General features: G+C 50.5%; 12 non-coding genes across 12 annotated transcripts; all 12 read right to left on the bottom strand.

Annotated features, from left to right (window-relative positions):
* Positions 1-1,144: 1,144 nt before the first annotated feature.
* Positions 1,145-1,260, bottom strand: LOC138275701 (U5 spliceosomal RNA). Its single transcript, XR_011200474.1, has one exon. It is a non-coding gene; the product is annotated as a U5 spliceosomal RNA (small nuclear RNA).
* A 2,220-nt stretch (positions 1,261-3,480) lies between these two features.
* On the bottom strand, positions 3,481-3,596 carry LOC138275654 (U5 spliceosomal RNA). The gene has a single exon (XR_011200427.1). It is a non-coding gene; the product is annotated as a U5 spliceosomal RNA (small nuclear RNA).
* A 1,295-nt stretch (positions 3,597-4,891) lies between these two features.
* Positions 4,892-5,007, bottom strand: LOC138275653 (U5 spliceosomal RNA). Its single transcript, XR_011200426.1, has one exon. It is a non-coding gene; the product is annotated as a U5 spliceosomal RNA (small nuclear RNA).
* A 1,295-nt stretch (positions 5,008-6,302) lies between these two features.
* LOC138275652 (U5 spliceosomal RNA) lies at positions 6,303-6,418 on the bottom strand. Its single transcript, XR_011200425.1, has one exon. It is a non-coding gene; the product is annotated as a U5 spliceosomal RNA (small nuclear RNA).
* Positions 6,419-7,713: 1,295 nt separating this feature from the next.
* On the bottom strand, positions 7,714-7,829 carry LOC138275700 (U5 spliceosomal RNA). Its single transcript, XR_011200473.1, has one exon. It is a non-coding gene; the product is annotated as a U5 spliceosomal RNA (small nuclear RNA).
* A 2,220-nt stretch (positions 7,830-10,049) lies between these two features.
* LOC138275651 (U5 spliceosomal RNA) lies at positions 10,050-10,165 on the bottom strand. Its single transcript, XR_011200424.1, has one exon. It is a non-coding gene; the product is annotated as a U5 spliceosomal RNA (small nuclear RNA).
* A 1,295-nt stretch (positions 10,166-11,460) lies between these two features.
* On the bottom strand, positions 11,461-11,576 carry LOC138275650 (U5 spliceosomal RNA). Its single transcript, XR_011200423.1, has one exon. It is a non-coding gene; the product is annotated as a U5 spliceosomal RNA (small nuclear RNA).
* Positions 11,577-12,871: 1,295 nt separating this feature from the next.
* On the bottom strand, positions 12,872-12,987 carry LOC138275699 (U5 spliceosomal RNA). The gene has a single exon (XR_011200472.1). It is a non-coding gene; the product is annotated as a U5 spliceosomal RNA (small nuclear RNA).
* A 2,220-nt stretch (positions 12,988-15,207) lies between these two features.
* Positions 15,208-15,323, bottom strand: LOC138275649 (U5 spliceosomal RNA). The gene has a single exon (XR_011200422.1). It is a non-coding gene; the product is annotated as a U5 spliceosomal RNA (small nuclear RNA).
* Positions 15,324-16,618: 1,295 nt separating this feature from the next.
* LOC138275648 (U5 spliceosomal RNA) lies at positions 16,619-16,734 on the bottom strand. The gene has a single exon (XR_011200421.1). It is a non-coding gene; the product is annotated as a U5 spliceosomal RNA (small nuclear RNA).
* Positions 16,735-18,029: 1,295 nt separating this feature from the next.
* Positions 18,030-18,145, bottom strand: LOC138275698 (U5 spliceosomal RNA). Its single transcript, XR_011200471.1, has one exon. It is a non-coding gene; the product is annotated as a U5 spliceosomal RNA (small nuclear RNA).
* Positions 18,146-20,365: 2,220 nt separating this feature from the next.
* On the bottom strand, positions 20,366-20,481 carry LOC138275680 (U5 spliceosomal RNA). Its single transcript, XR_011200453.1, has one exon. It is a non-coding gene; the product is annotated as a U5 spliceosomal RNA (small nuclear RNA).
* Between the last annotated feature and the right edge of the window lie 40 nt (positions 20,482-20,521).

Below are 20,521 nucleotides of genomic sequence, written 5' to 3'. Positions count from 1 at the left end.
TTCAAGTAGAGAAAGAAAAAATGGTGGACCGTTTTCAGGGTTCTGTCTGGGCATATGCAAATTTCGGTGGCACTCGCCTCAGCTGATTGGCCAGGGTGAGTCTGCTGGGCAGGGAAAAGGGAAAGCTAGAGGCAGGCTGTAAGTGAAGTGGGCGCACAGGGAAACGTTTTCCTATAGATTGTGTGTATTGAATGCCACTGATGCCACAGTAAGGCTTTGCAGCGCTAATAGTATTCCCATTAGACACCACCCAGGTACGCAGCAGCAGGCAGGTGAAAATAAGGGAATACCGAGCAGAAGCTGAGGTATCAATGGTAAATGCTGGCTTTTTTTCTCCCTGCAATGCTTTCCTGACACGGTTATCTTCTGGTAGATTTTGCCAGACATTTGTGTGCAGTGTCAAAGCAATTAGACAGAATGTTGAACCCAGTTCTGCTGCAAAAGAGTGCTGCTTACCTTCCCATGGCCTCAGAGGCAGCACACTTTAAAGCAGCTCGGCCTGCTTGTATCACTATCCCTTTCGGTTGGAGTCGCTCTCTGGGCCTTTTGTCTCCATGATAATTGACCCTTTCCTGCAATAACCATCCCATCCAAATGCAGTGGGCCACCACCATGCTCCAGAACAAGTCATGTGCTTTCAGGCACATCCTCTAGCTGAGCCTGAATCTAAAAGGATCTAGCTAGCTAGGCCAGAGTCACAAGCCAGACACCCCCTTTCAAAAGAATCTGAGAGGGAGCCAGCCCGGGACTAGCCATCTTTACACCTCCCAAGGCACCCAGAACTAGCCTCCTGTATACCTCCAAGGGCACCAACAACGGGCACCAATAACGGGCAAGCCCTATGAAAAGCACAGCCTGAGTGTTGGTGGCCACCTGTGAAAAGTAGGGTGACCCCTGGCCTGCTGGCAGCAGAGATGTTGGGAGCAGAGACAATCTAATGCCTGCTGTCGTGATGATTCAAGATAGCCAAGAAAAGCAGCCTCACGCTCCGCAGAAATTCTTTCCCATGAGCCACCTGGCCTATGCAAATGAGTAGACAGCAGGCCTCAGAACAAAACACCAACTTCCTCTGGCAAAGGAAACAGCAGACAGCCCACAGGTGTACCCCAACTGCTAGCACTTTTGTCTTCAACAAACGATAAACAGCCTCACCTATGGCAAGGCCTCAAAAAATTGAATGAAACTCGTAAACGTTCCTCTCCACGGAAATCTTTAGTAAAAGGCGAAAGATTTATTCGTTTTGAAGAGAAACCCGAGTGTGTTACAAGCTGAGCCTAGCAGGGCATGTGGCGCCACAAACAGAGACCCTGCCATTGCGAGGGCGAGGGTCCGAGAGGTGGTTTTTCGCCCTACTTAACAGGGCAAGAACCACAGGGGAGAGCAAAACAGCCCAAACGTTCAAGGCCCCTGCTTCAAGTAGAGAAAGAAAAAATGGTGGACCGTTTTCAGGGTTCTGTCTGGGCATATGCAAATTTCGGTGGCACTCGCCTCAGCTGATTGGCCAGGGTGAGTCTGCTGGGCAGGGAAAAGGGAAAGCTGGAGGCAGGCTGTAAGTGAAGTGGGCGCGCAGGGAAACGTTTTCCTATAGATTGTGGGCCATATTTATACTCCGTTTGCGCCTAAATTGCGTCGTTTTTTTTGACGCAATTTCGACGCAAAACTAACGCCAACTAACGCCATATTTATACTATGGCGTTAGAGGCGAATAGCGCCAAAGTTCCCGGAATGTGCGTCATTTTTTAGCGTGAACCCCTTCCTTGCGTTAATGATATGCAAGGGAGGCGTTCCCGTCTAAAAAATGACTCCCAGGACTTTACGTGGTATTTATACTCCCGGGCAAAAGAGACGCCCGGGAGTTGGCGTGGCTAAAAACGGCGCATTTGCGCCACTTTTTAACGCCTGCTCAGAGCAGGCGTTAAGGGGCCTGTGGGCTCAAAATGAACCCACAGGTGCCCTCCCATGCCCCCAGGGACCCCCCCTGCCACCCTTGCCCACCCCAGGAGGACCCCCAAGGATGGAGGGACCCACCCCAGGGACATTCAGGTAAGTTCAGGTAAGTATAATTTTTTTTTTTTTATATATTTTTTTGGTGGCATAGGGGGGCCTTATTTGTGCCCCCCTACATGCCACTATGCCCAATGACCATGCCCAGGGGACAGAAGTCCCCTGGGCATGGCCATTGGGCAAGGGGGCATGACTCCTATCTTTACAATGATAGGAGTCATGTTGATGGGGGATGGGCGTCGTTAAAAAATGGCGCAAGTCGGGTTAAGACGATTTTTTCGACGTAACCTGACTTGCCCCATTTTAAGACGCCCATGCGCCATTTTCCCCCTACGCCGGCGCTGTCTGGTCTACGTGGTTTTTTCCCACGCAAACCAGGCAGCGCCGGTCTGATTGCGCCGTCTAACGCCATTCCATAAATACGGCGCCCGCATGGCGCTTCAGAATGGCGTTAGACGGCGCAAAACTTTTTGACGCTAAACTGCGTTAGCGCAGTTTAGCGTCAAAAAGTATAAATATGGGCCCGTGTGTATTGAATGCCACTGATGCCACAGTAAGGCTTTGCAGCGCTAATAGTATTCCCATTAGACACCACCCAGGTACGCAGCAGCAGGCAGGTGAAAATAAGGGAATACCGAGCAGAAGCTGAGGTATCAATGGTAAATGCTGGCTTTTTTTCTCCCTGCAATGCTTTCCTGACACGGTTCTCTTCTGGTAGATTTTGCCAGACATTTGTGTGCAGTGTCAAAGCAATTAGACAGAATGTTGAACCCAGTTCTGCTGCAAAAGAGTGCTGTTTACCTTCCCATGGCCTCAGAGGCAGCACACTTTAAAGCAGCTCGGCCTGCTTGTATCACTATCCCTTTCGGTTGGAGTCGCTCTCTGGGCCTTTTGTCTCCATGATAATTGACCCTTTCCTGCAATAACCATCCCATCCAAATGCAGTGGGCCACCACCATGCTCCAGAACAAGTCATGTGCTTTCAGGCACATCCTCTAGCTGAGCCTGAATCTAAAAGGATCTAGCTAGCTAGGCCAGAGTCACAAGCCAGACACCCCCTTTCAAAAGAATCTGAGAGGGAGCCAGCCCGGGACTAGCCATCTTTACACCTCCCAAGGCACCCAGAACTAGCCTCCTGTATACCTCCAAGGGCACCAATAACGGGCAAGCCCTATGAAAAGCACAGCCTGAGTGTTGGTGGCCACCTGTGAAAAGTAGGGTGACCCCTGGCCTGCTGGCAGCAGAGATGTTGGGAGCAGAGACAATCTAATGCCTGCTGTCGTGATGATTCAAGACAGCCAAGAAAAGCAGCCTCACGCTCCGCAGAAATTCTTTCCCATGAGCCACCTGGCCTATGCAAATGAGTAGACAGCAGGCCTCAGAACAAAACACCAACTTCCTCTGGCAAAGGAAACAGCAGACAGCCCACAGGTGTACCCCAACTGCTAGCACTTTTGTCTTCAACAAACGATAAACAGCCTCACCTGTGGCAAGGCCTCAAAAAATTGAATGAAACTCGTAAACGTTCCTCTCCACGGAAATCTTTAGTAAAAGGCGAAAGATTTATTCGTTTTGAAGAGAAACCCGAGTGTGTTACAAGCTGAGCCTAGCAGGGCATGTGGCGCCACAAACAGAGACCCTGCCATTGCAAGGGCGAGGGTCCGAGAGGTGGTTTTTCGCCCTACTTAACAGGGCAAGAACCACAGGGGAGAGCAAAACAGCCCAAACGTTCAAGGCCCCTGCTTCAAGTAGAGAAAGAAAAAATGGTGGACCGTTTTCAGGGTTCTGTCTGGGCATATGCAAATTTCGGTGGCACTCGCCTCAGCTGATTGGCCAGGGTGAGTCTGCTGGGCAGGGAAAAGGGAAAGCTGGAGGCAGGCTGTAAGTGAAGTGGGCGCGCAGGGAAACGTTTTCCTATAGATTGTGTGTATTGAATGCCACTGATGCCACAGTAAGGCTTTGCAGCGCTAATAGTATTCCCATTAGACACCACCCAGGTACGCAGCAGCAGGCAGGTGAAAATAAGGGAATACCGAGCAGAAGCTGAGGTATCAATGGTAAATGCTGGCTTTTTTTCTCCCTGCAATGCTTTCCTGACACGGTTATCTTCTGGTAGATTTTGCCAGACATTTGTGTGCAGTGTCAAAGCAATTAGACAGAATGTTGAACCCAGTTCTGCTGCAAAAGAGTGCTGCTTACCTTCCCATGGCCTCAGAGGCAGCACACTCTAAAGCAGCTCGGCCTGCTTGTATCACTATCCCTTTCGGTTGGAGTCGCTCTCTGGGCCTTTTGTCTCCATGATAATTGACCCTTTCCTGCAATAACCATCCCATCCAAATGCAGTGGGCCACCACCATGCTCCAGAACAAGTCATGTGCTTTCAGGCACATCCTCTAGCTGAGCCTGAATCTAAAAGGATCTAGCTAGCTAGGCCAGAGTCACAAGCCAGACACCCCCTTTCAAAAGAATCTGAGAGGGAGCCAGCCCGGGACTAGCCATCTTTACACCCCCCAAGGCACCCAGAACTAGCCTCCTGTATACCTCCAAGGGCACCAACAACGGGCACCAATAACGGGCAAGCCCTATGAAAAGCACAGCCTGAGTGTTGGTGGCCACCTGTGAAAAGTAGGGTGACCCCTGGCCTGCTGGCAGCAGAGATGTTGGGAGCAGAGACAATCTAATGCCTGCTGTCGTGATGATTCAAGACAGCCAAGAAAAGCAGCCTCACGCTCCGCAGAAATTCTTTCCCATGAGCCACCTGGCCTATGCAAATGAGTAGACAGCAGGCCTCAGAACAAAACACCAACTTCCTCTGGCAAAGGAAACAGCAGACAGCCCACAGGTGTACCCCAACTGCTAGCACTTTTGTCTTCAACAAACGATAAACAGCCTCACCTGTGGCAAGGCCTCAAAAAATTGAATGAAACTCGTAAACGTTCCTCTCCACGGAAATCTTTAGTAAAAGGCGAAAGATTTATTCGTTTTGAAGAGAAACCCGAGTGTGTTACAAGCTGAGCCTAGCAGGGCATGTGGCGCCACAAACAGAGACCCTGCCATTGCAAGGGCGAGGGTCCGAGAGGTGGTTTTTCGCCCTACTTAACAGGGCAAGAACCACAGGGGAGAGCAAAACAGCCCAAACGTTCAAGGCCCCTGCTTCAAGTAGAGAAAGAAAAAATGGTGGACCGTTTTCAGGGTTCTGTCTGGGCATATGCAAATTTCGGTGGCACTCGCCTCAGCTGATTGGCCAGGGTGAGTCTGCTGGGCAGGGAAAAGGGAAAGCTGGAGGCAGGCTGTAAGTGAAGTGGGCGCGCAGGGAAACGTTTTCCTATAGATTGTGTGTATTGAATGCCACTGATGCCACAGTAAGGCTTTGCAGCGCTAATAGTATTCCCATTAGACACCACCCAGGTACGCAGCAGCAGGCAGGTGAAAATAAGGGAATACCGAGCAGAAGCTGAGGTATCAATGGTAAATGCTGGCTTTTTTTCTCCCTGCAATGCTTTCCTGACACGGTTATCTTCTGGTAGATTTTGCCAGACATTTGTGTGCAGTGTCAAAGCAATTAGACAGAATGTTGAACCCAGTTCTGCTGCAAAAGAGTGCTGCTTACCTTCCCATGGCCTCAGAGGCAGCACACTCTAAAGCAGCTCGGCCTGCTTGTATCACTATCCCTTTCGGTTGGAGTCGCTCTCTGGGCCTTTTGTCTCCATGATAATTGACCCTTTCCTGCAATAACCATCCCATCCAAATGCAGTGGGCCACCACCATGCTCCAGAACAAGTCATGTGCTTTCAGGCACATCCTCTAGCTGAGCCTGAATCTAAAAGGATCTAGCTAGCTAGGCCAGAGTCACAAGCCAGACACCCCCTTTCAAAAGAATCTGAGAGGGAGCCAGCCCGGGACTAGCCATCTTTACACCCCCCAAGGCACCCAGAACTAGCCTCCTGTATACCTCCAAGGGCACCAACAACGGGCACCAATAACGGGCAAGCCCTATGAAAAGCACAGCCTGAGTGTTGGTGGCCACCTGTGAAAAGTAGGGTGACCCCTGGCCTGCTGGCAGCAGAGATGTTGGGAGCAGAGACAATCTAATGCCTGCTGTCGTGATGATTCAAGACAGCCAAGAAAAGCAGCCTCACGCTCCGCAGAAATTCTTTCCCATGAGCCACCTGGCCTATGCAAATGAGTAGACAGCAGGCCTCAGAACAAAACACCAACTTCCTCTGGCAAAGGAAACAGCAGACAGCCCACAGGTGTACCCCAACTGCTAGCACTTTTGTCTTCAACAAACGATAAACAGCCTCACCTGTGGCAAGGCCTCAAAAAATTGAATGAAACTCGTAAACGTTCCTCTCCACGGAAATCTTTAGTAAAAGGCGAAAGATTTATTCGTTTTGAAGAGAAACCCGAGTGTGTTACAAGCTGAGCCTAGCAGGGCATGTGGCGCCACAAACAGAGACCCTGCCATTGCGAGGGCGAGGGTCCGAGAGGTGTTTTTTCGCCCTACTTAACAGGGCAAGAACCACAGGGGAGAGCAAAACAGCCCAAACGTTCAAGGCCCCTGCTTCAAGTAGAGAAAGAAAAAATGGTGGACCGTTTTCAGGGTTCTGTCTGGGCATATGCAAATTTCGGTGGCACTCGCCTCAGCTGATTGGCCAGGGTGAGTCTGCTGGGCAGGGAAAAGGGAAAGCTAGAGGCAGGCTGTAAGTGAAGTGGGCGCACAGGGAAACGTTTTCCTATAGATTGTGTGTATTGAATGCCACTGATGCCACAGTAAGGCTTTGCAGCGCTAATAGTATTCCCATTAGACACCACCCAGGTACGCAGCAGCAGGCAGGTGAAAATAAGGGAATACCGAGCAGAAGCTGAGGTATCAATGGTAAATGCTGGCTTTTTTTCTCCCTGCAATGCTTTCCTGACACGGTTATCTTCTGGTAGATTTTGCCAGACATTTGTGTGCAGTGTCAAAGCAATTAGACAGAATGTTGAACCCAGTTCTGCTGCAAAAGAGTGCTGCTTACCTTCCCATGGCCTCAGAGGCAGCACACTTTAAAGCAGCTCGGCCTGCTTGTATCACTATCCCTTTCGGTTGGAGTCGCTCTCTGGGCCTTTTGTCTCCATGATAATTGACCCTTTCCTGCAATAACCATCCCATCCAAATGCAGTGGGCCACCACCATGCTCCAGAACAAGTCATGTGCTTTCAGGCACATCCTCTAGCTGAGCCTGAATCTAAAAGGATCTAGCTAGCTAGGCCAGAGTCACAAGCCAGACACCCCCTTTCAAAAGAATCTGAGAGGGAGCCAGCCCGGGACTAGCCATCTTTACACCTCCCAAGGCACCCAGAACTAGCCTCCTGTATACCTCCAAGGGCACCAACAACGGGCACCAATAACGGGCAAGCCCTATGAAAAGCACAGCCTGAGTGTTGGTGGCCACCTGTGAAAAGTAGGGTGACCCCTGGCCTGCTGGCAGCAGAGATGTTGGGAGCAGAGACAATCTAATGCCTGCTGTCGTGATGATTCAAGATAGCCAAGAAAAGCAGCCTCACGCTCCGCAGAAATTCTTTCCCATGAGCCACCTGGCCTATGCAAATGAGTAGACAGCAGGCCTCAGAACAAAACACCAACTTCCTCTGGCAAAGGAAACAGCAGACAGCCCACAGGTGTACCCCAACTGCTAGCACTTTTGTCTTCAACAAACGATAAACAGCCTCACCTATGGCAAGGCCTCAAAAAATTGAATGAAACTCGTAAACGTTCCTCTCCACGGAAATCTTTAGTAAAAGGCGAAAGATTTATTCGTTTTGAAGAGAAACCCGAGTGTGTTACAAGCTGAGCCTAGCAGGGCATGTGGCGCCACAAACAGAGACCCTGCCATTGCGAGGGCGAGGGTCCGAGAGGTGGTTTTTCGCCCTACTTAACAGGGCAAGAACCACAGGGGAGAGCAAAACAGCCCAAACGTTCAAGGCCCCTGCTTCAAGTAGAGAAAGAAAAAATGGTGGACCGTTTTCAGGGTTCTGTCTGGGCATATGCAAATTTCGGTGGCACTCGCCTCAGCTGATTGGCCAGGGTGAGTCTGCTGGGCAGGGAAAAGGGAAAGCTGGAGGCAGGCTGTAAGTGAAGTGGGCGCGCAGGGAAACGTTTTCCTATAGATTGTGGGCCATATTTATACTCCGTTTGCGCCTAAATTGCGTCGTTTTTTTTGACGCAATTTCGACGCAAAACTAACGCCAACTAACGCCATATTTATACTATGGCGTTAGAGGCGAATAGCGCCAAAGTTCCCGGAATGTGCGTCATTTTTTAGCGTGAACCCCTTCCTTGCGTTAATGATATGCAAGGGAGGCGTTCCCGTCTAAAAAATGACTCCCAGGACTTTACGTGGTATTTATACTCCCGGGCAAAAGAGACGCCCGGGAGTTGGCGTGGCTAAAAACGGCGCATTTGCGCCACTTTTTAACGCCTGCTCAGAGCAGGCGTTAAGGGGCCTGTGGGCTCAAAATGAACCCACAGGTGCCCTCCCATGCCCCCAGGGACCCCCCCTGCCACCCTTGCCCACCCCAGGAGGACCCCCAAGGATGGAGGGACCCACCCCAGGGACATTCAGGTAAGTTCAGGTAAGTATAATTTTTTTTTTTTTATATATTTTTTTGGTGGCATAGGGGGGCCTTATTTGTGCCCCCCTACATGCCACTATGCCCAATGACCATGCCCAGGGGACAGAAGTCCCCTGGGCATGGCCATTGGGCAAGGGGGCATGACTCCTATCTTTACAATGATAGGAGTCATGTTGATGGGGGATGGGCGTCGTTAAAAAATGGCGCAAGTCGGGTTAAGACGATTTTTTCGACGTAACCTGACTTGCCCCATTTTAAGACGCCCATGCGCCATTTTCCCCCTACGCCGGCGCTGTCTGGTCTACGTGGTTTTTTCCCACGCAAACCAGGCAGCGCCGGTCTGATTGCGCCGTCTAACGCCATTCCATAAATACGGCGCCCGCATGGCGCTTCAGAATGGCGTTAGACGGCGCAAAACTTTTTGACGCTAAACTGCGTTAGCGCAGTTTAGCGTCAAAAAGTATAAATATGGGCCCGTGTGTATTGAATGCCACTGATGCCACAGTAAGGCTTTGCAGCGCTAATAGTATTCCCATTAGACACCACCCAGGTACGCAGCAGCAGGCAGGTGAAAATAAGGGAATACCGAGCAGAAGCTGAGGTATCAATGGTAAATGCTGGCTTTTTTTCTCCCTGCAATGCTTTCCTGACACGGTTCTCTTCTGGTAGATTTTGCCAGACATTTGTGTGCAGTGTCAAAGCAATTAGACAGAATGTTGAACCCAGTTCTGCTGCAAAAGAGTGCTGTTTACCTTCCCATGGCCTCAGAGGCAGCACACTTTAAAGCAGCTCGGCCTGCTTGTATCACTATCCCTTTCGGTTGGAGTCGCTCTCTGGGCCTTTTGTCTCCATGATAATTGACCCTTTCCTGCAATAACCATCCCATCCAAATGCAGTGGGCCACCACCATGCTCCAGAACAAGTCATGTGCTTTCAGGCACATCCTCTAGCTGAGCCTGAATCTAAAAGGATCTAGCTAGCTAGGCCAGAGTCACAAGCCAGACACCCCCTTTCAAAAGAATCTGAGAGGGAGCCAGCCCGGGACTAGCCATCTTTACACCTCCCAAGGCACCCAGAACTAGCCTCCTGTATACCTCCAAGGGCACCAATAACGGGCAAGCCCTATGAAAAGCACAGCCTGAGTGTTGGTGGCCACCTGTGAAAAGTAGGGTGACCCCTGGCCTGCTGGCAGCAGAGATGTTGGGAGCAGAGACAATCTAATGCCTGCTGTCGTGATGATTCAAGACAGCCAAGAAAAGCAGCCTCACGCTCCGCAGAAATTCTTTCCCATGAGCCACCTGGCCTATGCAAATGAGTAGACAGCAGGCCTCAGAACAAAACACCAACTTCCTCTGGCAAAGGAAACAGCAGACAGCCCACAGGTGTACCCCAACTGCTAGCACTTTTGTCTTCAACAAACGATAAACAGCCTCACCTGTGGCAAGGCCTCAAAAAATTGAATGAAACTCGTAAACGTTCCTCTCCACGGAAATCTTTAGTAAAAGGCGAAAGATTTATTCGTTTTGAAGAGAAACCCGAGTGTGTTACAAGCTGAGCCTAGCAGGGCATGTGGCGCCACAAACAGAGACCCTGCCATTGCAAGGGCGAGGGTCCGAGAGGTGGTTTTTCGCCCTACTTAACAGGGCAAGAACCACAGGGGAGAGCAAAACAGCCCAAACGTTCAAGGCCCCTGCTTCAAGTAGAGAAAGAAAAAATGGTGGACCGTTTTCAGGGTTCTGTCTGGGCATATGCAAATTTCGGTGGCACTCGCCTCAGCTGATTGGCCAGGGTGAGTCTGCTGGGCAGGGAAAAGGGAAAGCTGGAGGCAGGCTGTAAGTGAAGTGGGCGCGCAGGGAAACGTTTTCCTATAGATTGTGTGTATTGAATGCCACTGATGCCACAGTAAGGCTTTGCAGCGCTAATAGTATTCCCATTAGACACCACCCAGGTACGCAGCAGCAGGCAGGTGAAAATAAGGGAATACCGAGCAGAAGCTGAGGTATCAATGGTAAATGCTGGCTTTTTTTCTCCCTGCAATGCTTTCCTGACACGGTTATCTTCTGGTAGATTTTGCCAGACATTTGTGTGCAGTGTCAAAGCAATTAGACAGAATGTTGAACCCAGTTCTGCTGCAAAAGAGTGCTGCTTACCTTCCCATGGCCTCAGAGGCAGCACACTCTAAAGCAGCTCGGCCTGCTTGTATCACTATCCCTTTCGGTTGGAGTCGCTCTCTGGGCCTTTTGTCTCCATGATAATTGACCCTTTCCTGCAATAACCATCCCATCCAAATGCAGTGGGCCACCACCATGCTCCAGAACAAGTCATGTGCTTTCAGGCACATCCTCTAGCTGAGCCTGAATCTAAAAGGATCTAGCTAGCTAGGCCAGAGTCACAAGCCAGACACCCCCTTTCAAAAGAATCTGAGAGGGAGCCAGCCCGGGACTAGCCATCTTTACACCCCCCAAGGCACCCAGAACTAGCCTCCTGTATACCTCCAAGGGCACCAACAACGGGCACCAATAACGGGCAAGCCCTATGAAAAGCACAGCCTGAGTGTTGGTGGCCACCTGTGAAAAGTAGGGTGACCCCTGGCCTGCTGGCAGCAGAGATGTTGGGAGCAGAGACAATCTAATGCCTGCTGTCGTGATGATTCAAGACAGCCAAGAAAAGCAGCCTCACGCTCCGCAGAAATTCTTTCCCATGAGCCACCTGGCCTATGCAAATGAGTAGACAGCAGGCCTCAGAACAAAACACCAACTTCCTCTGGCAAAGGAAACAGCAGACAGCCCACAGGTGTACCCCAACTGCTAGCACTTTTGTCTTCAACAAACGATAAACAGCCTCACCTGTGGCAAGGCCTCAAAAAATTGAATGAAACTCGTAAACGTTCCTCTCCACGGAAATCTTTAGTAAAAGGCGAAAGATTTATTCGTTTTGAAGAGAAACCCGAGTGTGTTACAAGCTGAGCCTAGCAGGGCATGTGGCGCCACAAACAGAGACCCTGCCATTGCGAGGGCGAGGGTCCGAGAGGTGTTTTTTCGCCCTACTTAACAGGGCAAGAACCACAGGGGAGAGCAAAACAGCCCAAACGTTCAAGGCCCCTGCTTCAAGTAGAGAAAGAAAAAATGGTGGACCGTTTTCAGGGTTCTGTCTGGGCATATGCAAATTTCGGTGGCACTCGCCTCAGCTGATTGGCCAGGGTGAGTCTGCTGGGCAGGGAAAAGGGAAAGCTAGAGGCAGGCTGTAAGTGAAGTGGGCGCACAGGGAAACGTTTTCCTATAGATTGTGTGTATTGAATGCCACTGATGCCACAGTAAGGCTTTGCAGCGCTAATAGTATTCCCATTAGACACCACCCAGGTACGCAGCAGCAGGCAGGTGAAAATAAGGGAATACCGAGCAGAAGCTGAGGTATCAATGGTAAATGCTGGCTTTTTTTCTCCCTGCAATGCTTTCCTGACACGGTTATCTTCTGGTAGATTTTGCCAGACATTTGTGTGCAGTGTCAAAGCAATTAGACAGAATGTTGAACCCAGTTCTGCTGCAAAAGAGTGCTGCTTACCTTCCCATGGCCTCAGAGGCAGCACACTTTAAAGCAGCTCGGCCTGCTTGTATCACTATCCCTTTCGGTTGGAGTCGCTCTCTGGGCCTTTTGTCTCCATGATAATTGACCCTTTCCTGCAATAACCATCCCATCCAAATGCAGTGGGCCACCACCATGCTCCAGAACAAGTCATGTGCTTTCAGGCACATCCTCTAGCTGAGCCTGAATCTAAAAGGATCTAGCTAGCTAGGCCAGAGTCACAAGCCAGACACCCCCTTTCAAAAGAATCTGAGAGGGAGCCAGCCCGGGACTAGCCATCTTTACACCTCCCAAGGCACCCAGAACTAGCCTCCTGTATACCTCCAAGGGCACCAACAACGGGCACCAATAACGGGCAAGCCCTATGAAAAGCACAGCCTGAGTGTTGGTGGCCACCTGTGAAAAGTAGGGTGACCCCTGGCCTGCTGGCAGCAGAGATGTTGGGAGCAGAGACAATCTAATGCCTGCTGTCGTGATGATTCAAGATAGCCAAGAAAAGCAGCCTCACGCTCCGCAGAAATTCTTTCCCATGAGCCACCTGGCCTATGCAAATGAGTAGACAGCAGGCCTCAGAACAAAACACCAACTTCCTCTGGCAAAGGAAACAGCAGACAGCCCACAGGTGTACCCCAACTGCTAGCACTTTTGTCTTCAACAAACGATAAACAGCCTCACCTATGGCAAGGCCTCAAAAAATTGAATGAAACTCGTAAACGTTCCTCTCCACGGAAATCTTTAGTAAAAGGCGAAAGATTTATTCGTTTTGAAGAGAAACCCGAGTGTGTTACAAGCTGAGCCTAGCAGGGCATGTGGCGCCACAAACAGAGACCCTGCCATTGCGAGGGCGAGGGTCCGAGAGGTGGTTTTTCGCCCTACTTAACAGGGCAAGAACCACAGGGGAGAGCAAAACAGCCCAAACGTTCAAGGCCCCTGCTTCAAGTAGAGAAAGAAAAAATGGTGGACCGTTTTCAGGGTTCTGTCTGGGCATATGCAAATTTCGGTGGCACTCGCCTCAGCTGATTGGCCAGGGTGAGTCTGCTGGGCAGGGAAAAGGGAAAGCTGGAGGCAGGCTGTAAGTGAAGTGGGCGCGCAGGGAAACGTTTTCCTATAGATTGTGGGCCATATTTATACTCCGTTTGCGCCTAAATTGCGTCGTTTTTTTTGACGCAATTTCGACGCAAAACTAACGCCAACTAACGCCATATTTATACTATGGCGTTAGAGGCGAATAGCGCCAAAGTTCCCGGAATGTGCGTCATTTTTTTGCGTGAACCCCTTCCTTGCGTTAATGATATGCAAGGGAGGCGTTCCCGTCTAAAAAATGACTCCCAGGACTTTACGTGGTATTTATACTCCCGGGCAAAAGAGACGCCCGGGAGTTGGCGTGGCTAAAAACGGCGCATTTGCGCCACTTTTTAACGCCTGCTCAGAGCAGGCGTTAAGGGGCCTGTGGGCTCAAAATGAACCCACAGGTGCCCTCCCATGCCCCCAGGGACCCCCCCTGCCACCCTTGCCCACCCCAGGAGGACCCCCAAGGATGGAGGGACCCACCCCAGGGACATTCAGGTAAGTTCAGGTAAGTATAATTTTTTTTTTTTTATATATTTTTTTGGTGGCATAGGGGGGCCTTATTTGTGCCCCCCTACATGCCACTATGCCCAATGACCATGCCCAGGGGACAGAAGTCCCCTGGGCATGGCCATTGGGCAAGGGGGCATGACTCCTATCTTTACAATGATAGGAGTCATGTTGATGGGGGATGGGCGTCGTTAAAAAATGGCGCAAGTCGGGTTAAGACGATTTTTTCGACGTAACCTGACTTGCCCCATTTTAAGACGCCCATGCGCCATTTTCCCCCTACGCCGGCGCTGTCTGGTCTACGTGGTTTTTTCCCACGCAAACCAGGCAGCGCCGGTCTGATTGCGCCGTCTAACGCCATTCCATAAATACGGCGCCCGCATGGCGCTTCAGAATGGCGTTAGACGGCGCAAAACTTTTTGACGCTAAACTGCGTTAGCGCAGTTTAGCGTCAAAAAGTATAAATATGGGCCCGTGTGTATTGAATGCCACTGATGCCACAGTAAGGCTTTGCAGCGCTAATAGTATTCCCATTAGACACCACCCAGGTACGCAGCAGCAGGCAGGTGAAAATAAGGGAATACCGAGCAGAAGCTGAGGTATCAATGGTAAATGCTGGCTTTTTTTCTCCCTGCAATGCTTTCCTGACACGGTTCTCTTCTGGTAGATTTTGCCAGACATTTGTGTGCAGTGTCAAAGCAATTAGACAGAATGTTGAACCCAGTTCTGCTGCAAAAGAGTGCTGTTTACCTTCCCATGGCCTCAGAGGCAGCACACTTTAAAGCAGCTCGGCCTGCTTGTATCACTATCCCTTTCGGTTGGAGTCGCTCTCTGGGCCTTTTGTCTCCATGATAATTGACCCTTTCCTGCAATAACCATCCCATCCAAATGCAGTGGGCCACCACCATGCTCCAGAACAAGTCATGTGCTTTCAGGCACATCCTCTAGCTGAGCCTGAATCTAAAAGGATCTAGCTAGCTAGGCCAGAGTCACAAGCCAGACACCCCCTTTCAAAAGAATCTGAGAGGGAGCCAGCCCGGGACTAGCCATCTTTACACCTCCCAAGGCACCCAGAACTAGCCTCCTGTATACCTCCAAGGGCACCAATAACGGGCAAGCCCTATGAAAAGCACAGCCTGAGTGTTGGTGGCCACCTGTGAAAAGTAGGGTGACCCCTGGCCTGCTGGCAGCAGAGATGTTGGGAGCAGAGACAATCTAATGCCTGCTGTCGTGATGATTCAAGACAGCCAAGAAAAGCAGCCTCACGCTCCGCAGAAATTCTTTCCCATGAGCCACCTGGCCTATGCAAATGAGTAGACAGCAGGCCTCAGAACAAAACACCAACTTCCTCTGGCAAAGGAAACAGCAGACAGCCCACAGGTGTACCCCAACTGCTAGCACTTTTGTCTTCAACAAACGATAAACAGCCTCACCTGTGGCAAGGCCTCAAAAAATTGAATGAAACTCGTAAACGTTCCTCTCCACGGAAATCTTTAGTAAAAGGCGAAAGATTTATTCGTTTTGAAGAGAAACCCGAGTGTGTTACAAGCTGAGCCTAGCAGGGCATGTGGCGCCACAAACAGAGACCCTGCCATTGCAAGGGCGAGGGTCCGAGAGGTGGTTTTTCGCCCTACTTAACAGGGCAAGAACCACAGGGGAGAGCAAAACAGCCCAAACGTTCAAGGCCCCTGCTTCAAGTAGAGAAAGAAAAAATGGTGGACCGTTTTCAGGGTTCTGTCTGGGCATATGCAAATTTCGGTGGCACTCGCCTCAGCTGATTGGCCAGGGTGAGTCTGCTGGGCAGGGAAAAGGGAAAGCTGGAGGCAGGCTGTAAGTGAAGTGGGCGCGCAGGGAAACGTTTTCCTATAGATTGTGTGTATTGAATGCCACTGATGCCACAGTAAGGCTTTGCAGCGCTAATAGTATTCCCATTAGACACCACCCAGGTACGCAGCAGCAGGCAGGTGAAAATAAGGGAATACCGAGCAGAAGCTGAGGTATCAATGGTAAATGCTGGCTTTTTTTCTCCCTGCAATGCTTTCCTGACACGGTTATCTTCTGGTAGATTTTGCCAGACATTTGTGTGCAGTGTCAAAGCAATTAGACAGAATGTTGAACCCAGTTCTGCTGCAAAAGAGTGCTGCTTACCTTCCCATGGCCTCAGAGGCAGCACACTCTAAAGCAGCTCGGCCTGCTTGTATCACTATCCCTTTCGGTTGGAGTCGCTCTCTGGGCCTTTTGTCTCCATGATAATTGACCCTTTCCTGCAATAACCATCCCATCCAAATGCAGTGGGCCACCACCATGCTCCAGAACAAGTCATGTGCTTTCAGGCACATCCTCTAGCTGAGCCTGAATCTAAAAGGATCTAGCTAGCTAGGCCAGAGTCACAAGCCAGACACCCCCTTTCAAAAGAATCTGAGAGGGAGCCAGCCCGGGACTAGCCATCTTTACACCCCCCAAGGCACCCAGAACTAGCCTCCTGTATACCTCCAAGGGCACCAACAACGGGCACCAATAACGGGCAAGCCCTATGAAAAGCACAGCCTGAGTGTTGGTGGCCACCTGTGAAAAGTAGGGTGACCCCTGGCCTGCTGGCAGCAGAGATGTTGGGAGCAGAGACAATCTAATGCCTGCTGTCGTGATGATTCAAGACAGCCAAGAAAAGCAGCCTCACGCTCCGCAGAAATTCTTTCCCATGAGCCACCTGGCCTATGCAAATGAGTAGACAGCAGGCCTCAGAACAAAACACCAACTTCCTCTGGCAAAGGAAACAGCAGACAGCCCACAGGTGTACCCCAACTGCTAGCACTTTTGTCTTCAACAAACGATAAACAGCCTCACCTGTGGCAAGGCCTCAAAAAATTGAATGAAACTCGTAAACGTTCCTCTCCACGGAAATCTTTAGTAAAAGGCGAAAGATTTATTCGTTTTGAAGAGAAACCCGAGTGTGTTACAAGCTGAGCCTAGCAGGGCATGTGGCGCCACAAACAGAGACCCTGCCATTGCGAGGGCGAGGGTCCGAGAGGTGTTTTTTCGCCCTACTTAACAGGGCAAGAACCACAGGGGAGAGCAAAACAGCCCAAACGTTCAAGGCCCCTGCTTCAAGTAGAGAAAGAAAAAATGGTGGACCGTTTTCAGGGTTCTGTCTGGGCATATGCAAATTTCGGTGGCACTCGCCTCAGCTGATTGGCCAGGGTGAGTCTGCTGGGCAGGGAAAAGGGAAAGCTAGAGGCAGGCTGTAAGTGAAGTGGGCGCACAGGGAAACGTTTTCCTATAGATTGTGTGTATTGAATGCCACTGATGCCACAGTAAGGCTTTGCAGCGCTAATAGTATTCCCATTAGACACCACCCAGGTACGCAGCAGCAGGCAGGTGAAAATAAGGGAATACCGAGCAGAAGCTGAGGTATCAATGGTAAATGCTGGCTTTTTTTCTCCCTGCAATGCTTTCCTGACACGGTTATCTTCTGGTAGATTTTGCCAGACATTTGTGTGCAGTGTCAAAGCAATTAGACAGAATGTTGAACCCAGTTCTGCTGCAAAAGAGTGCTGCTTACCTTCCCATGGCCTCAGAGGCAGCACACTTTAAAGCAGCTCGGCCTGCTTGTATCACTATCCCTTTCGGTTGGAGTCGCTCTCTGGGCCTTTTGTCTCCATGATAATTGACCCTTTCCTGCAATAACCATCCCATCCAAATGCAGTGGGCCACCACCATGCTCCAGAACAAGTCATGTGCTTTCAGGCACATCCTCTAGCTGAGCCTGAATCTAAAAGGATCTAGCTAGCTAGGCCAGAGTCACAAGCCAGACACCCCCTTTCAAAAGAATCTGAGAGGGAGCCAGCCCGGGACTAGCCATCTTTACACCTCCCAAGGCACCCAGAACTAGCCTCCTGTATACCTCCAAGGGCACCAACAACGGGCACCAATAACGGGCAAGCCCTATGAAAAGCACAGCCTGAGTGTTGGTGGCCACCTGTGAAAAGTAGGGTGACCCCTGGCCTGCTGGCAGCAGAGATGTTGGGAGCAGAGACAATCTAATGCCTGCTGTCGTGATGATTCAAGATAGCCAAGAAAAGCAGCCTCACGCTCCGCAGAAATTCTTTCCCATGAGCCACCTGGCCTATGCAAATGAGTAGACAGCAGGTCTCAGAACAAAACACCAACTTCCTCTGGCAAAGGAAACAGCAGACAGCCCACAGGTGTACCCCAACTGCTAGCACTTTTGTCTTTAACAAACGATAAACAGCCTCACCTATGGCAAGGCCTCAAAAAATTGAATGAAACTCGTAAACGTTCCTCTCCACGGAAATCTTTAGTAAAAGGCGAAAGATTTATTCGTTTTGAAGAGAAACCCGAGTGTGTTACAAGCTGAGCCTAGCAGGGCATGTGGCGCCACAAACAGAGACCCTGCCATTGCGAGGGCGAGGGTCCGAGAGGTGGTTTTTCGCCCTACTTAACAGGGCAAGAACCACAGGGGAGAGCAAAACAGCCCAAACGTTCAAGGCCCCTGCTTCAAGTAGAGAAAGAAAAAATGGTGGACCGTTTTCAGGGTTCTGTCTGGGCATATGCAAATTTCGGTGGCACTCGCCTCAGCTGATTGGCCAGGGTGAGTCTGCTGGGCAGGGAAAAGGGAAAGCTGGAGGCAGGCTGTAAGTGAAGTGGGCGCGCAGGGAAACGTTTTCCTATAGATTGTGGGCCATATTTATACTCCGTTTGCGCCTAAATTGCGTCGTTTTTTTTGACGCAATTTCGACGCAAAACTAACGCCAACTAACGCCATATTTATACTATGGCGTTAGAGGCGAATAGCGCCAAAGTTCCCGGAATGTGCGTCATTTTTTAGCGTGAACCCCTTCCTTGCGTTAATGATATGCAAGGGAGGCGTTCCCGTCTAAAAAATGACTCCCAGGACTTTACGTGGTATTTATACTCCCGGGCAAAAGAGACGCCCGGGAGTTGGCGTGGCTAAAAACGGCGCATTTGCGCCACTTTTTAACGCCTGCTCAGAGCAGGCGTTAAGGGGCCTGTGGGCTCAAAATGAACCCACAGGTGCCCTCCCATGCCCCCAGGGACCCCCCCTGCCACCCTTGCCCACCCCAGGAGGACCCCCAAGGATGGAGGGACCCACCCCAGGGACATTCAGGTAAGTTCAGGTAAGTATAATTTTTTTTTTTTTATATATTTTTTTGGTGGCATAGGGGGGCCTTATTTGTGCCCCCCTACATGCCACTATGCCCAATGACCATGCCCAGGGGACAGAAGTCCCCTGGGCATGGCCATTGGGCAAGGGGGCATGACTCCTATCTTTACAATGATAGGAGTCATGTTGATGGGGGATGGGCGTCGTTAAAAAATGGCGCAAGTCGGGTTAAGACGATTTTTTCGACGTAACCTGACTTGCCCCATTTTAAGACGCCCATGCGCCATTTTCCCCCTACGCCGGCGCTGTCTGGTCTACGTGGTTTTTTCCCACGCAAACCAGGCAGCGCCGGTCTGATTGCGCCGTCTTACGCCATTCCATAAATACGGCGCCCGCATGGCGCTTCAGAATGGCGTTAGATGGCGCAAAACTTTTTGACGCTAAACTGCGTTAGCGCAGTTTAGCGTCAAAAAGTATAAATATGGGCCCGTGTGTATTGAATGCCACTGATGCCACAGTAAGGCTTTGCAGCGCTAATAGTATTCCCATTAGACACCACCCAGGTACGCAGCAGCAGGCAGGTGAAAATAAGGGAATACCGAGCAGAAGCTGAGGTATCAATGGTAAATGCTGGCTTTTTTTCTCCCTGCAATGCTTTCCTGACACGGTTCTCTTCTGGTAGATTTTGCCAGACATTTGTGTGCAGTGTCAAAGCAATTAGACAGAATGTTGAACCCAGTTCTGCTGCAAAAGAGTGCTGTTTACCTTCCCATGGCCTCAGAGGCAGCACACTTTAAAGCAGCTCGGCCTGCTTGTATCACTATCCCTTTCGGTTGGAGTCGCTCTCTGGGCCTTTTGTCTCCATGATAATTGACCCTTTCCTGCAATAACCATCCCATCCAAATGCAGTGGGCCACCACCATGCTCCAGAACAAGTCATGTGCTTTCAGGCACATCCTCTAGCTGAGCCTGAATCTAAAAGGATCTAGCTAGCTAGGCCAGAGTCACAAGCCAGACACCCCCTTTCAAAAGAATCTGAGAGGGAGCCAGCCCGGGACTAGCCATCTTTACACCTCCCAAGGCACCCAGAACTAGCCTCCTGTATACCTCCAAGGGCACCAATAACGGGCAAGCCCTATGAAAAGCACAGCCTGAGTGTTGGTGGCCACCTGTGAAAAGTAGGGTGACCCCTGGCCTGCTGGCAGCAGAGATGTTGGGAGCAGAGACAATCTAATGCCTGCTGTCGTGATGATTCAAGACAGCCAAGAAAAGCAGCCTCACGCTCCGCAGAAATTCTTTCCCATGAGCCACCTGGCCTATGCAAATGAGTAGACAGCAGGCCTCAGAACAAAACACCAACTTCCTCTGGCAAAGGAAACAGCAGACAGCCCACAGGTGTACCCCAACTGCTAGCACTTTTGTCTTCAACAAACGATAAACAGCCTCACCTATGGCAAGGCCTAAAAAAATTGAATGAAACTCGTAAACGTTCCTCTCCACGGAAATCTTTAGTAAAAGGCGAAAGATTTATTCGTTTTGAAGAGAAACCCGAGTGTGTTACAAGCTGAGCCTAGCAGGGCATGTGGCGCCACAAAC

Source organism: Pleurodeles waltl, unplaced genomic scaffold (assembly GCF_031143425.1).
Source record: "Pleurodeles waltl isolate 20211129_DDA unplaced genomic scaffold, aPleWal1.hap1.20221129 scaffold_302, whole genome shotgun sequence".
NCBI classification, from domain to species: domain Eukaryota; kingdom Metazoa; phylum Chordata; class Amphibia; order Caudata; family Salamandridae; genus Pleurodeles; species Pleurodeles waltl.
The sequence above is the reverse complement of the archived record's forward strand: the minus strand, read 5'-3'. Positions and strand labels throughout refer to the sequence as shown.